The following is a 15,938-nucleotide window of genomic DNA, read 5'->3' on the forward strand; positions in this document are numbered from 1 at the left end:
CGCCAACTGATGTAACAGATGCTTGGGGAACGTCTGAATTCGGTAGACTGGAGGGTGAATTTCAGATTCCCAACTCTTACTGGGTCACACTGCCCAAGTTCTCAAAGCTGCCTTTCCTCACAGATTAAGCCACGGAAAATAAGTCACCGGATAAATACAAGTTTTAGGGGGTAGTTCTCCCTGGATGTGCTAACTAGACACTATTTGGTAATCATGAAGGTCTGCTGCTAAAAACAGACTTCCAGAACACAAAGGCCCCTGGCTGCTCTTCACAGATTTTCACATACTGCAAACAGCAGCGAGTTTTCATTTTTAAATCACAACAGTGGCATGAGAACTAGCATTTAGCTAAGCTAAAAAGCAAGTTTACTTTCTAGTCAGCAACAGAATAAACATGATTAAACATCAATAATTGTGATTATACCTCCTTCACAACTTACTTTACTACATGGAGGGTCTTAACCAGTCTTGTCCTGCTATATCTTTGAAATTACTTACATGAAAACTTCTCAAAGTAGAATCACTCCCCTATAACGTAAATGGCTTAAGTACCAGCACCACCACCAAAAAAACCCCCACAAACCCAACACAAAAGCTCCTCACCAGCAAGATGTGCGCTGGCTCTGCCCTCCTTGTCCTTAGAATATTGCTCCCAAAAGCAGTTTGCGTAGCCCCACTGCAGAGTTGCAGAGATGCACGGCCCCATCCTAGCCATAAAGCACCACTTGTTGCAGAGCTAGGAGCTGCTGCTGGAACAGCATTGTCTGAGGGCAGCATGAAAAGAAACTAGGAATCTCTACGATATGTAAGAATAATTAGGGTTTGATCAACTGATTAGTTTGCTGTTTCAGGGATTGTACTGGTCAGGGCAGAATGTACCTCCTAAAGCTTGTTACCATTAGCTTTATTACTACAAACAGCTGATGGTATCAGTACTCTCCCACAACCTAGATTCCACATAATATCTTTCTCCTGTAATAGCCAAGAAGTACAATATGAGCTTATAGCCAAACACCAAATAAAACCGTTTTAAACTCTAAATCCTTTAAGGCCAGCTGTCACTGATGGCTAGAAAGATTCCAAGCCATCTATCTCCCACATACACATCTCGCCCCCCACCACCTTAATTTAGTAAATCATACTATAACATCCTATTTTTAATTGATTTAGCAGGTCACTGAATCTCCTTCTGACAGGAAACCCCTTTCTAGAGCAGTGACTGTGTGACTCCTGCTGATCCAATCCATCTGCTAGACCAAGTAAATGAAATGGCTGAGGAATACGTAGACACAGGTGACAAGTTCAACAACTTGTACTCTAAGAGGAGAAATTTGCACTGGAAGAGTCACTTGCATTGTTCCTTTGCCCAACCTGACCAGATTATTACAGCGTTGGGGATCTTACTGGAAATCTGTAAATGATCCTTTATAAATGGTTTCCAAGTTAAAATGCTCAAATCAGCAAACCTGCATTTGCAGCAGAAGGAGGATCCTTGTTCTCACTGGCACATGCGATGCAAAGAAATCAACAGCAATAGTAAAAAACTTAGTTTAAAAACACGATTCCCGTTACTATACTGTAAGACGTGCAATCAATCTGATTTGGAGCAAGCTAGAATCTTTGTCTGCTCTCTATTCAGTGCTAGTAGTAAAAATCAATTATTTCTTCTGTTAACATATGGCAAGACTCTATGTCATGACTTTAGAATGAACTTTCCTGCCTTACTTTCTTTTTTTGCCTCAAAAGTATTTCAACGTACAGTCTAAGCAATCTCTCCTGTTGTGTTTTCAATTCCAGACATATTATGTATGTACTTTGAGGTGCAGAGTGACTGAAGCCAAATTAAATTACATTCCCTCCAATGTCATTAAGGGCTTTCTTGTGTAGAAGCTTCAGAAAAAAAATAGTCTTTGATTATGTATCAGATTCTGTTTAGTAATAGATGTGTTCAGCTTTATTCCATATCATCTTATTAATAGCTCTGTTTCAGAAAGGACCTAAAGAATAGCAATCTGGCACTGTCTTTACCTCTATTTATTTTCATCCATATACTGTTAGGCAAGCTCTCACCCTAAAGACAAGCAAAAGCAAAGTCTTAGCTTTTTAAAATTCTATCTTGCCCTGCTGGCACAGCAGCAAAAAATTAAATTTCATATTCAAAATGTAAATACCCAATAGAGATGGATGAATTTGAAGAGTCAGAAACAGTGGCATTTCCCTTAGCCGATATCCTTTTTCTTGAATGTTAACATATTTTTAAAGGCTGGTGTTACGTTTATATACTTCTCTTGCCACATAGGCCACATAAATATTAAACAAGCAAACCAAAACACACAAACCCCAGAAGTAAAGTCAGCAGTATATGTAGATAAGAGCACCAACTACTGCACAGTATTATTTTCCATTACCTTTTTGTATCACACAACATAATGTCAAAATGATACCCTTGAACAAGACAATACTGTAAAGCTTATCCTTGTACAGATGGTTGTCATGACCACAATTCAGTAAGGAGGGAAAATTAGATCCCAGGCCATTTTCTCTGCATTGTTTAAGCATGGGAACAGCAAGGAAGCTCACCTGTGATCTTCCTATCTTAAATCAAGATAAATGTGGTACATCTATTTTTACATAAGCATAATAATTAGTGAGACAACGCACATATGCTGCATTTATTATGGCTCAACTCAGAAATTAATCTTCAGTTTCAAAATTTAAAAAATGGGCAAGTGATATTATAAGATATAAAGAATTTTGTATTAATTTTCTTAACAACTAGCTAACAATTGTTATCATAAAATTGCAGTAATTATTCTATATACTAAAAATATAAATATGGCACTGAAAACATTTAAAAATAGACATGTTTAAATGTTTTTCTAGATAGACAAGAATATTAATAATTTTTCGTCCTCATATATGAACAATGCAGAGGAAAATAAATTAATATTACTGGCTGTAAGGTACCCTGATATTGTTCTTCACACAGAAACACATTTTTTCTAGTACAAGTACTTTGCCATTCCCATCTTTTTTATATTCTCAGAGACCAGGAAATCCTGAAAAAAACTGTCCCATACTTCATCATCTTCTTGTGAGTGTCGGGATCTTGCTTGATAAATCTTAAAATTAAATCCTTTTAAATGTGCACACTATCGTGGTCATTGTTGACCCAATTTAGCTGGTCAAATACTATTTTTTTTGTTAAATCCAATTTACAGAAAAACAATGCATTTGCCCCCCTAATCCTAAGCAATTATTTCTTCATTCTTATCTCCTTAATATTTAACAATCTATCTACTGCTTGTAACTTTTGAAGATAGAATATTATGAGAGTATTGCAGTCTTATTTTTGACTGTAAGTCTCTAAAGCACCTCTGCAACACATGCATTAAAGACCAATTACTGTGTGGGTTAGTATATGATCTGCTTGTATCACAATCTTTATTAGTCTTTGAACTGAGCTACATTTAAACTTGAAAATCATTATAAGGTTGTTTACCCTCTAAACAGTAACATTTAGCAATCTAACTCTGTTCTTTAAATCCTTCCCTGGCACTATTACTCAAAGCACCAAAGGCTCTTAAAAAAAACAAACTGTGGGTGTTAGTTCTGCATTTAATAACAGACACTTCAGATGCTTGAAAAAATGTCAAACAAGCTGCAACTTAAAAAGTCCTTAATACTTGATTCACTTGAAATTTTATTCCAGATGTGGAAATTTCTGAAATTACTTGTAAAACATCAGTCAGGATTTCATATGACTGAGTGGTCTTTGGTAGGCGGATGGATAGTTCTTCAGGTGCTCTATGGTTCACAATTCAAAGCACTTACAAGCTATTAAATGTTCACATAATTCTAATGTAAGACCTTAGTTATTCCTAATTTGTACTTCATAACCCGCCATGGCTGAAACCTCTCTGTTTTGCTGGAAGTGGCTGAACAAGAAGCAATCCCTCAGTTCACATATTTATAACAGTGGAAAAAATATAACTTGTAATAGACTGAGATATCCAAGGACTGAAATTGTCAGGGCTTGAGACATAGTGTTTCCACGTTATTTACAACATCTTTGAGTATGCTTGCTAAAGTGTGGGAAAGGCTCTTATTGTGAAAGAGTATGTCTTGTATCTATCTTAGTTATACTAACAATTTTTTTATACCTAAAGACAGTGAGTGAGGTCTGAAGGAGAAAAAAAAAGTGCTTGATTACAGGTTTCACCTTGCTGAGGGTGCCTGTGTATGAGTTACTGTGTAATACTGGTAATAGTACCTTTTCTGTATTGAAGACTTATGAGCATACGTAGCATTATTTTAGCTACAGAAAATAGCTGTGAGAGAACTGCAGCTTATTACTATTCTAGCTAGTGGGAATTTTGTGAAGGTATGCAAGAGTAGTTCTGAGTAATCTTTCTTCCTGTCTTTTTCTTGTGCATAAAAATACAAGCTCATTACTCAGAGTTTGAATTTAAGAGAGGTTTACTACTCTCTCTGCACTGTCATTTGGCTGCCATGGTCATATAATCACCTTCTTTCAGGAAATAAACAGCTGCCAAGACTTGAAATTTTGGTTAATTGCCTGGATCAGAAAGAGGTTCCGGTTCCCAAATTCCCTGAGAATTCAGTCATGCACCGGTGTGATGCATTCCTTCCCCTACTCTCTAAGCACAGATCGGAAAGCAGTTACTGAAGCTCTAGTGACCAAAGTTAAAATGCAGAGTCAGCATTTCAGAGTTAAAGCCTAAGCAGGCATTTTATTCATTCACTTTAGCTCCGTTCTGCGGATTTGCAAAACTAATTGCAGTCTTCTCAAATATTTTACATCGTGATGGGTTGTATCATAACTTCTTGAAGACTGGCATCATACAGTTTTATGGCAAGGTTTTGTCCATCAGCAACTATGCTTCTTTGTGTACTGTAAAAATGTCTGCTAGAGCAGAATTTCCAGCTCTTGTGTAGTTAAATTTTGTAACAGTACAGACCAGACTTAACTCTAAACTGAAGTAAAAAATGTTTAATGGCCCCTTAGGACACAGTTACATGGCAGAATATTGCCGTTTCATCTGCAGTGAAAAATCTGTTCTGGACATCAGTCTGGCCGGAGGGAGAATTAGTACAGCATTCCTTCTGCTCTCCCACCACCTGGAATGCAGTATGGGCCTTCTCACAAGCTTTCAGCAGACCTGCCAAGTCCCACTCAGATAGAAAGTCCCTCACTTCTCTTATTTTCTTTCTTTTTTTTTTTTTTTTTTCCCTCCTAAATAGCATCTCTTTATCTGATAAAGATGGAGACAAAATACTTTTGAATGGTGCGCATGACAGGATCCTGCTAACACAGCTGTTTGCAGTCCGGTAAATTTGGCTGCAGGGGCTGAAGATGAGGCAATAGCCCTTTTTGTAGCTGTTACCAGTCCAAGAGGGGTGCACAGAAAGAACCGTCAGAGGTCCCAGGCCAACACACTACCCAAGTCATCAATTCCATACTTAATTTTTCCACTGCTTATAAAATAGTGATACTGTTCCATTTGTTAACTTTGATATATTTAAGTAAAAGGTGCAATCCAAGTATCGTTTTGGCTAATCCAAATGTAATAGCTATTGTCCAACATACATTTGATCTTTCCACACTGATGCCATATTATCTCAGCCTGAAAGCCCAGGTTCTGTTCTAACACAGTGTTGCTTATCTGCATTCAGCTAAAAAAATGATACAGAAACAGGATCAAAAGAAATTCTTATTGTATCAGTCATTTGTTCTCTATGTTGACATCCTTCACACTCACACCGGCATCCCCATCTATCCAGTCCTGACTCTGTCCCTAAAATCTGGGGCTGCCAGGACAGACAATTATTTTTTTGTGTGCTATGTGGTTTTGTGATGAGTTAAAAACAGTAGTTAAATATCAATGTAAAACCAAAGCAACAGTACATTCACTTGCAACTTCATCAGGCTGCAAAAGCATACTGTAAAACAGATTATGCCTCAGTAAACTAGTGAAATTCTTACAATGTATCAGTAAAATAGTAGAAAAAAATGGTCTTATCAACACAGAAGAGCTGTATTTCTACTAGATTAATATATTTAAAATAGTAAAATCTGAAGTTGTCGCAGCATGGATATAGTTACCAGATAGCTAAACTTAAAAGATGGGTTTGGGAGAAGCAGGGGAACGTGGCACTTGTGCACAGCTGGCCAAGTGGTCCCCTACCATCAATTTTTCAGCCCAGTGGAAGTGTGAATTTTGCAAAAAAAAATTTGCAAAAAGCTGGGACAAATTAAACTTACAAGGAAAATGCGCAAAAGGGAAAGCATACTAAACGTGTGAGGATTATCTAATTCAGAAGTCATCTTGCTATAGTTTAATTCTCCTTCAAATTACAACCGTCTGTTGTCAGTTTGCCTCTCCCAAGACCTTTACCAACTATCTCAGAACTTCTCAGGTAGGAACAATTCTAGAGCCGTACTTGCCAAGGACTGGGGGAAATGCAGGCAAGCATTAACAAGACACTCTGCTAGCATGCAGGTGGTTGCTAAAAGTAGAACTGATTGTCTTTTGCCCTGCCTGGAATTCAGCAAACAGACCAAGAGGTCAAGTAGTGATGGCCTCCAAGGACTTTTTAATTTACTGCAGGTTCTAGGATGTAAAACATCTGTGACAGTGCTATCATACTAGTAAAGGTATAATGCTGTATCAGATTACTGGTGTGATTTAATTACCAGTGGATAGCCTGTGGTGAAAAGGGCATCCTTACTTGCTAGACCTGTAAATCCAGGTCTTATTTTAAAACATATTAAAATAGAAACAGCAAATTTAGTATGAACTATTCCCTGGTTGAATATGTTTAGAATCCACTTTGAATCATATACAATGGCTGGGAAGAGGAATGGAGAAACAAAAAGAGATGGAAAAGTTGAGTGGCTTCCACTTTGTTCTGATTTTAAATGGAAACAAATTGTAACCATCAATTTCTGACATAAACCTATATCCCCAGTTGAGTAAATGAGCCCAGGTTCAAATAAGACTGGGCAGAAGGGTTTTATGTGGACAGTTTCAGGAGGTGAACAGGAAGCTGGGATAAAACATAGGTAAAAGGAGGTCAGCTTGGATGTCAGCACAGTAAGTCTGTTGTTTGTGTGTATAGGGGCAGTCACAAATTAAGTTCATTAAAAACTCTGCAAATCTCAAACAAAGTTGACCTAAACTATAACAAGTTGTTTAGTACATATGTAGACAAAATAGAAAATAAGTATCTGTAGTGATCTGAAATATTTTCAAAGAAGTGGCACTACCTGTGTCAAATAAAATGACTGCATTGACCAGTTACCTCTTAACCCTTATTTAAGGGTGTAAAAATCTAACAGAGTCTCTATGTCTTCAAAGAACTGTTCAGTTTACCTCACCCACTACTAATATTTTTGCAGATATACACCCAAATCCCAAGCCCAAATTGTTTTTATGGGTTGGAAATGCGGTTTTGTGGATAAAATCTCCTTTTGTGCAGCTGCTTCGTAATACAAGATCTAGAAAGAGTCTGGTTGCCTGCTCAGTCAAAAGAAAATGCCTTATCTGCTACATCTTCTGAGTGGATGTGATGGTGTTGTCGTTCAGAAAGAGGGCTCTGCGCCCACGTGCAATGAGAACCGAGGGCAAGCACAACAATTGCACTGTTCGCTGTAACAGCACTGAATATATTCAGTTGATCACAACAGATGTATTTTCAATGTGTTTCTTCTGAGCTAACAAATGCTTTAATTGACTGCAATAGTTAATTCTTTATACATGCAGGGAAATTATAGCTATTTTTAATAGACTTAATTATATATAAAATGCAGCCTTGGCTTCTTTTAAATGAAAGACAAAGAATCAAATAGCATGATTTCTGATGTAGATTCATAAAGAGCAATCTTAAAATACATCTTTGAGGCCTGTGTTCTTACAGATACTATATTGTCAAACAAGAAAATTACTTTAATTTTAGTTCCAGATACATTTTCTTTAGCAATCGGGCTGGATTAAGAAGTTCCCACCACAACCTCCTTCTCAGGCACTCTCCACACACCCCTAGCGCAGGCAAAAAACTGTTTGTTCAGCTGTGTTATGAATTTCATCACAGAAACAATCTGGGTTAAAAATAACCTCTAATTAAGAATAATTGAATAATATTGATGGACTAGGTTATAAAACTGTCCCAAAACAATTTTATCCAGATTGAAGGCAAGGGAGGGATAGGAGCAGGGATAACTGTGATGCAGAAATAAAATAAGCTGGGAGGGGGCAGGGGAGAAATAACTTCTGCCATGAACTTCAGTGTTGCTGAAAAACGATGTGGCAGAACTGGGCAGTGAGAGCTGCAGCACTGGGCAGAGCCAGGCCTGCAGAGCCTTGCAGGAAGCAGGCTTAAACCAAACTTCACAAGATACTTTTATAGTATATTGAAACGTTATAGTCAATCTATGCCTGCAGTGATACTTATCTCCCCAAAGTTAAATTAAGCATATAGATAATACTGTATACTATATTAACATAAGCTTTATCATTTACTTAAAGAGTCTAAAACCTCTAAGGTTTAAAAGGCTCCAAAATGCCTTTTGTCATTCAATTAGGGAAAAAAAACCCCACCTTTAGAATAGCTGTAACCTAGTAGTTACTGTGTTTTCATTAATTTATTATTTTCTATAGACGGATCAAAAACATCTGTTGTTCAGTACAGCATCTGTTGTACTATTTCATAGAGAAAAACTCAAAGAATATTTTGGACTACTGAATTTATTCTGCTTGGATATTTTTAATGACTTAAGAAAATTTGCGTGTGAATGCAGTTCCATACTTTGCTTAAAACAGCATTTTTGCTTCTAAAAAAAAATCATTCTAAGTATAAAATAGTTTTACTTGAATGAAGTAATTTTTGTTTATAGTAGGAATTGCTGCTAAGTACTGTAGAAAATTCAGATGTTGACAAATTTAAAATAATTCAATTAATATCTTATGCCTACTGGGATATTTTCCATCAACAATCTCACAGTACTTTCTATAAAGTAGGCTACAGGAATTAATTAATATACAATCAATAGACTGTCTACTCTAGGGATCGAAAAAGGCATCTGCTCTGTGCCAGGAATATGCTTGACTGTCTGGCTGTTTGTTTTGTTGTTTATTTAAAGGGAAGTGAAAACTGTTTTATCAAGAAAAAACAATCGTGAATACTTAAGTAGACCAACTGTACATATAGCTAATTAACATCTTGGAATTTAAGCAGTACATTGCTGCTTCCTTCATAAGGGGTCACAAGCTTTTGAAGAAAGCTCATGTATTACAATTTACCTCAGATTTACCAACTTTAATAAGATAATACCAAAAAGCAAAAAAAATTTAGACCTAACAAATTTATAATCCTTACAATTGGAGGTTTCCTAAAAGGAAATATTTCCTAAATATTTCTGCTAATTGTTACTGCTTTTTCAGGGTGCTGTCAGAATCTTCTAAGAATTCAGTACAAAATTTCTGCATTTCACATACAGAGATTTTGAACATAGCAAAACAAGTCAGACAAAGTGTTATGTTTTGAGTAATTTTTGCCAGTATCGTGGCATGTCAGTACATTGTATTAATTCTTGCATACAGGGCCAGATTCTCAGCTTCATTAAAACCTGTGAATTCAAGCAGATTTACTTATGTATGATTTAAGACCTGAAGGAACAATTAGTTCAGTTCAAATTCCTACATAACATAATGATTCATTCGCTCTGCCCAACAAATCACTGGGCTGGAGTATATATTTTAAGGAGATGTCAGGTTTAGGGCAGATTTGAAGAGCTTTTCTTCTTACCACGTTTTAAGCAGTTCTTCCTTCTGCCACTTCTTCCAAATGCCAAGCTATTCCTCCATTTCTGAATATGACAGTCTTTTGAGTGGTATGCGGAATCAAACCCAAGAGCTGATGTGGCTTTTTTCTTTTTCTGGGTTATTTTTAATTTGGGTTCAGCAAAGAGTTCACCATTCAGCTACACCAACAGTTGCACGGCATAAGACAGGGAACAGCACGGGAGTGGGTGTAAGTGGTAGAGGACAAGAGAGGAAAGGGCTTCACGTAGCAGCTCTGTTGTCTGTAGCTGCTCTGCTGCCCATTCTTCTTCCGTACCTCGGCGCTAGCTGAGGTTCACAGTCGAGTATTTTAGTGCTAATTGACGTTCACAGGCAATTAAAGCAAATATGCTAGACTGTGAACTGAAACAGTTCTGTTGTGGAAATGTCCTCCGGCAGAGGGGATGGCAGGACAGCTGGGGGTAGAAATACATTAAACCATTGCAGCTGTTTTCCTCATTGCACTTAAGTCAGAGCTCTTAATTAAGGACACCATGTATTGAAAAATTTACTACCCTGCTAAGTAATTTGTTCCAATGTTGTCCCAAAGCGGGGTCATTTACCTGGTGTGCAGATGCCAATATATACACAGAGTAGAGGTATTATCTATGTATTTCATTTCTGCAGAGATGGGTGCTAGGTGGTGATCCACGAAGCCAGCACGCCAGCCTAAAAACTCTTAGGAATATTTTTACATTTCAAAACATAGAAATACACACCCTTAATTATAATTATTGGTTGGTACCTTATCTTAAGGTACCTTTTGGTTTTGGTTTGGTTGTTGTTGTTGTGTATTCTTAAGAATTTCTATTGGTTAGTACAGTCTACAGTCTCTCGCTTTCATTTAAAGTTACAAGGTCCTTTAATTGATGTGCGCATGCTTCAGTACTGGGGGCAGGAGGGGTAGTCCAATTCGGTCTCCAATTGAGTTGGTGGTCACAATCTCTCACTGCCACATTTACCTTTCCCCCAGTTACTGCAAATTTCTGTAGATTTTATGCCTTATCCAGCAGCTGTCCAATTTTCAGCTGGTTTCAGCGCCTCCTGTTGTGGGATGTTCCTTATTATCAGCCTTCTGTTCTTCTTCAAGGGTATATTCATTAGCAAGGCATTTATTGTTTATACCTTGTGTCTGGTTTCACAGGGCCTTGTGACCTTTTTACAGCTCTTTATTCTTACCTAGTGAGAGATTCTACCTTCTAAAATATATTTTACCTTTTTAAAAGTACATTCTACCTTCTTAAAGTACATCACTAATATTAAACATCCTTCGGAGTTAAAAATTAACATCTTTCTGAATTGAATTCTGCTGACATCTCCCTCTCATCATTGACCTTCTTATGTCAGCATCTACTAGCTTCAGTACTGGAATTCAGTATTTAGAGCCTAAGATTTTTGAAGGAGTGTGGGCTAGAACTTGGATGTTTCCTAGCTCTCTGAGCTACCTTATAAAGCAAGAAGGAAGGTGGAAGTGCTAATTTGGGGTAAGAAGTTTTGCGAAATGGCAGTAGGGCATTAAGAAAATGCCAGCTAGACTATTTATCTTTATGGGAAAGTCCACAAATAGGGATTAAGACTCTCATATTCCAATTATAAAAATGTATTTTGTTTGTTTGTTTGTTTTTTTAACAGATAACTACCATGAGCGTAAGATAAACAGAACAAACAAGTATTTTACTTCAAGTAGCGTGAATAGAATTTCATAGTAGTTTATAACTTTATTTTGCCACTAATTCAAAGAAGGAAACAGCCTGGATAGTTAAGCAAAATATCCATGTTGAAAGCCGGGCACATTTTAAAAATCATTAGGCAAAAATAAGTTGTCTGAAAATCATAAAATGATTTCCAAATAAGAAATAGATTAATGCTAGCAAGTGTATTCTGACCGTGCATTTTAACATATAACCTCAATTAATCCTGAGTAAAATTCTTGAACCTCATAACTCCAGCAATTAATAGAGGAAATAGACTTGAAAGGACAAGTACGTACAAAGGAAACTTAATTTTATTGCTTGATTGAATCTGAACTGTGTTGTCTTTGTAGACTTCAAAACGATGAGAACACAAATGCGGCCTGTTGTTTAGCATTCGCTTACAATTGACCATTAATGAGGTAATAACTACCTTCAAATCTTTTCTTCTGAACAGAGTATTTTTGGGGCTTCCTCAGTCCTCTAATGCATAAAGGACTGTAATATATGAAGCTTTCTATTCTGAATTTATAAAGACCTATTTACTCTAAAAATGTTATGTTATTAAGACTTATTAGCTGTAATATTTTCTAGTACATTTTCAATTTTAAGCAATATACCAGAAAAAACAGTACATGTGTCTCTCAAAGCAAAGGCTCAAATTAATCAGCGTCTCTGAATGTTTAATAATAGTTGGATTTAATCTCAGTCAAGAGCTAGAAATGAGTCACATACATTTATGTCATTTATCTGACTGTATTAACACATGATTTTTGACATAGAAGTGTTTAAATAAGACAATAAAAGTTTCAGTGGTTACAAATAACCACTTCACTACTGCATAAATCTGAGCTACTCATGAAGGGAATCGGACTGCCTCTAACCTAACTCAGAGGAAAAAAGAATTAAGATTAGTTTTTAGTTCAGATCATTGACTTTGTTCTTCATACAACAACAGAAATGGTTGTGCTAACCCAAGGGAGAAGGTAGGCACCAACAGCAAGAGAAGAAGGTGACACCATCTGCTTCTGCAGCAGGGTGGATTTATGTGACATTAAAGTGACCATGTAAATACAGCCTTAGAAGTGAAACCTGCTGGCTAGAAGAGTCTGTTTCCTCAAATAGATTAATGATTTGTTTATAACAAGTCAAGCCACAAGGGAATCCTTAACAAGCTTTATCTGCTTTTGGGGTAAGAGATGGCTCCACCTATTCATGCAGAAGAAGCATTAGCATTTTTAAGAACTTGAATGTGATAGGAAATAACCTATTAGGATAAAATTAAAGTTAACACACTGACTATGTCAGAGTTCACAGAAAGGAAGGAAATAGAATCTCACTCTGAAGGGAACGTGAGGGAAACTGTAGGTCTAAAGGTTGGATGTGTCCTTAGATCTTCATTCTCTTCCACAAAGACAAGCCTGAGAAAGTAGGGTCTGTATGAAAATAGACTCACAGACAGATCTCTGAGCAAGCACGTTGATAGCTGGTAAGAGAGAGAAACCTCTAAGCTTTTGTAGACTTTACTTTAGGAAATGCAGGTGGTTTTATTTTAAATCATCGTCATGTTGTATATTGTGTAAATACATTTATTAAAAGTAATTACAAACCAAGTTAACCGGCAAATACTAAGACATTCCATTCCTACTGGTGCTGTAATACTTTCAAACTGTGGTACTGCCTGGGATCACAGAATATTTCTTAGGCATATTCAAAGAACAAGAGCACTAATCCAGGAAGCCGTGCTAGGCAGACTGAAAATTAGTAAAGCTGCTGTGAAAAAGAGAAGTCTTGTGATTATTAACATTAGAAGTCTTGTGATTATTAAAATTAGCCAGAGGCTCCCTTGTCGCCACATCCCTGCATATAATATGATGGTGGGGAGAGTGTGTGAACCCTGAGGATTTCCCATGGAGTCTCTTATGATAGCATTTGAGTTAAATCGCTATGTGGGTGCAGCTGCTTCAAATAACCGTGTAAGGAGCAAGTCCAGCACCATTGCAATAAGGTAATGTTTAGCTTTTGTTTAATGTTAAAACCTGTATTACTTGCTTAAGTAACACAGACTTTCCTTCAAAATAAATTGGATAAAATTCTTTATTATATTTATAAAGGTGCACATTATACTGAGTATCTTGAAGAATTCAGATTCTTCTCTGTAGTTTTCCATTGTCCTCATTAGTCTCATATTTTAATTCATTGTATATCCAGAATTCTCAGACACTGCTGCACATGTCTTTTTGGACACTTTTCCACTTTTTCCACTTTTTGGACACCACTTTTCGGTTTTTCTGAGTTATTCTTACTATGTAATAAGCTCCAAGTTGTCATAGAACTGAAGGTGAAGGTAAGAAGGTATTATAAAACCACATATACCTTTTGACACTGTGAGTAACAAACCCTGCACTTGTATAATCAGCAGTTGGTTTCTATCTTACACACAAACCCCGCATCACTAGAATAACAACACTCAGTGTTGATATAGCTGGATAGGAAACTTAAATATTAACAGGTAGCAATAAATCTGCATAACTTTTACTGCATGTGCATTTAGATATACCAAAGTTTTGGCATTGGCATGAAAAAATGGATAATATGTGAACTGCAGAATGGAAAGGCATGTGTGAATGGAAAAGCTGTACCGTAAATAACACATCAGTATGATTTATGTTCTATCTCAGTTGCTTTTATGCATCTGCCCCACAGCCTTTAGAATATTCCTTTGGTTCTGCACACCCACTAAATGCCAAGTCAGGGCTTGTTACACCTTTTCTGTTACTGTTCCTGTTTGCCTGGCCTAGCTTTTCATGGGAGCTGCCTCTACTGAGGCTTAACTGGGAATTCCGTGTGTAACAGGCAGCTGAAAAAGGCTGAAATGGCTGCACTTTTTAGCATTTTGCAAAGCTTGGGGACAAAGAGTGCTTGAAGAAGAGCTAAACACTTCAGTGCTGGAATAAAGCACCTGCTCTCCCAGATGACTAAGATCTCATGTACTAAGTGAAAAATATATCCCCTAATGAACACATGCCAGGAACTGTTTGGATCCAGACGTAACAGGAATGAAACATTTAGAGCCTTGCCTGCCATATGGGAGACCCACATTTCACGATTACTCCCAGCCTGTCATTCCAAGGCTTGGCATAGAGCACTGGATGAAGTAATGGCTTGAGATTATTCAGCAAAACCTTTAAATGTTTGCTCTGCAGTCTCCTCTTGTGTTGCCTTTCCGTTGCTTGCCCGTAATCTAGCTAAACTTGTGCAAACCACTGAACTGTGGAGGGAGGTGATGCAGAAAGCGCGGCCATCTGGGCCTGCCTGAATAGGAAGAGAAGAAAACACCCTTACTGTGAGAGTCACTGGCTGTTATTAAAGCCAGGACTGCTTTTACAGGAGTGCCAAATCTTACTAATTAATTTTCAGATTTAAACTTCAGAGTATCTCTGGCAGTGATTATATCATTCAAAAAGCAGTCACAGACTGTTCTTGAATCTTAAAGCACAAGTGTCTTTAAATTCTGCAGAGTTTTAGTGAGCTCCTAACATTTGGTTTCCAGATACATATCTTTCCTTAAGAGTAAGCTCTGCCAAAAATATGTAACTTATTCTTACAGTAGTATTTTTGTGACCCGTCTTTTCATCAAAGAAGGCTTCTTTGGTAAGTGCACTGAACACCAAAAGCCATAACATGCTACATTCACCACCTCGTTATTTTTATCCCCACACGGTGGCATAATCTTTTTGCCCCAAGTCTCACAGCCAAAAGGCATCTGAACGGGAGATTACCAGCTTCTGACTTTGACTCTGCTAAACACATTGCACCAGTAGAAGTCACAATCAAGTCATAAACACAAGAAGGCAGGATAAAAATAAAACTTTACGTAAGAAAGGATGATTTTATTTGACGTTAACAGCGTTCCCACTCATTTAAAATGGGCTGGGACTTCTCACAGTGCAGGAAGCCTTGAGAGATCCTCTGGTGAAGGAGTCATTGACAATTTTTCCCCTGAGTTATGAGACTGATGTCCCTAATGTGTGCTAATAAGGGCCCAGGCAAACGCGCTCTCCTTATTTTGGAGGAAATACTCCCTTTTTATTTATTTTTTTTTGACTGTAACAGGCCCACAGCTGTTTTTAATACCCTGTCCAGTTAAATGACGGGAGCCTGTTCGCAATCAATGACACACGTTATTTATTAACTGCCTTCTTCCTAATTGTCCCCAGACGGGGACAGGGACACCACCGGCGTCTGGGGGGGGAGTGGGCGGGGCGAGGAGAAGCCACGCCCCACCGAGCTGAGGGGGCGTGACCTCTCATCGCCCCGCCCCCCCGCCCTCAGCCCCTCCCCGCTCCTTCACAGCGGTCCCCCGCTTTAGGCAGAAGGTGGC

This window comes from Numenius arquata, chromosome 8 (assembly GCF_964106895.1).
Source record: "Numenius arquata chromosome 8, bNumArq3.hap1.1, whole genome shotgun sequence".
Lineage (NCBI taxonomy): Eukaryota > Metazoa > Chordata > Aves > Charadriiformes > Scolopacidae > Numenius > Numenius arquata.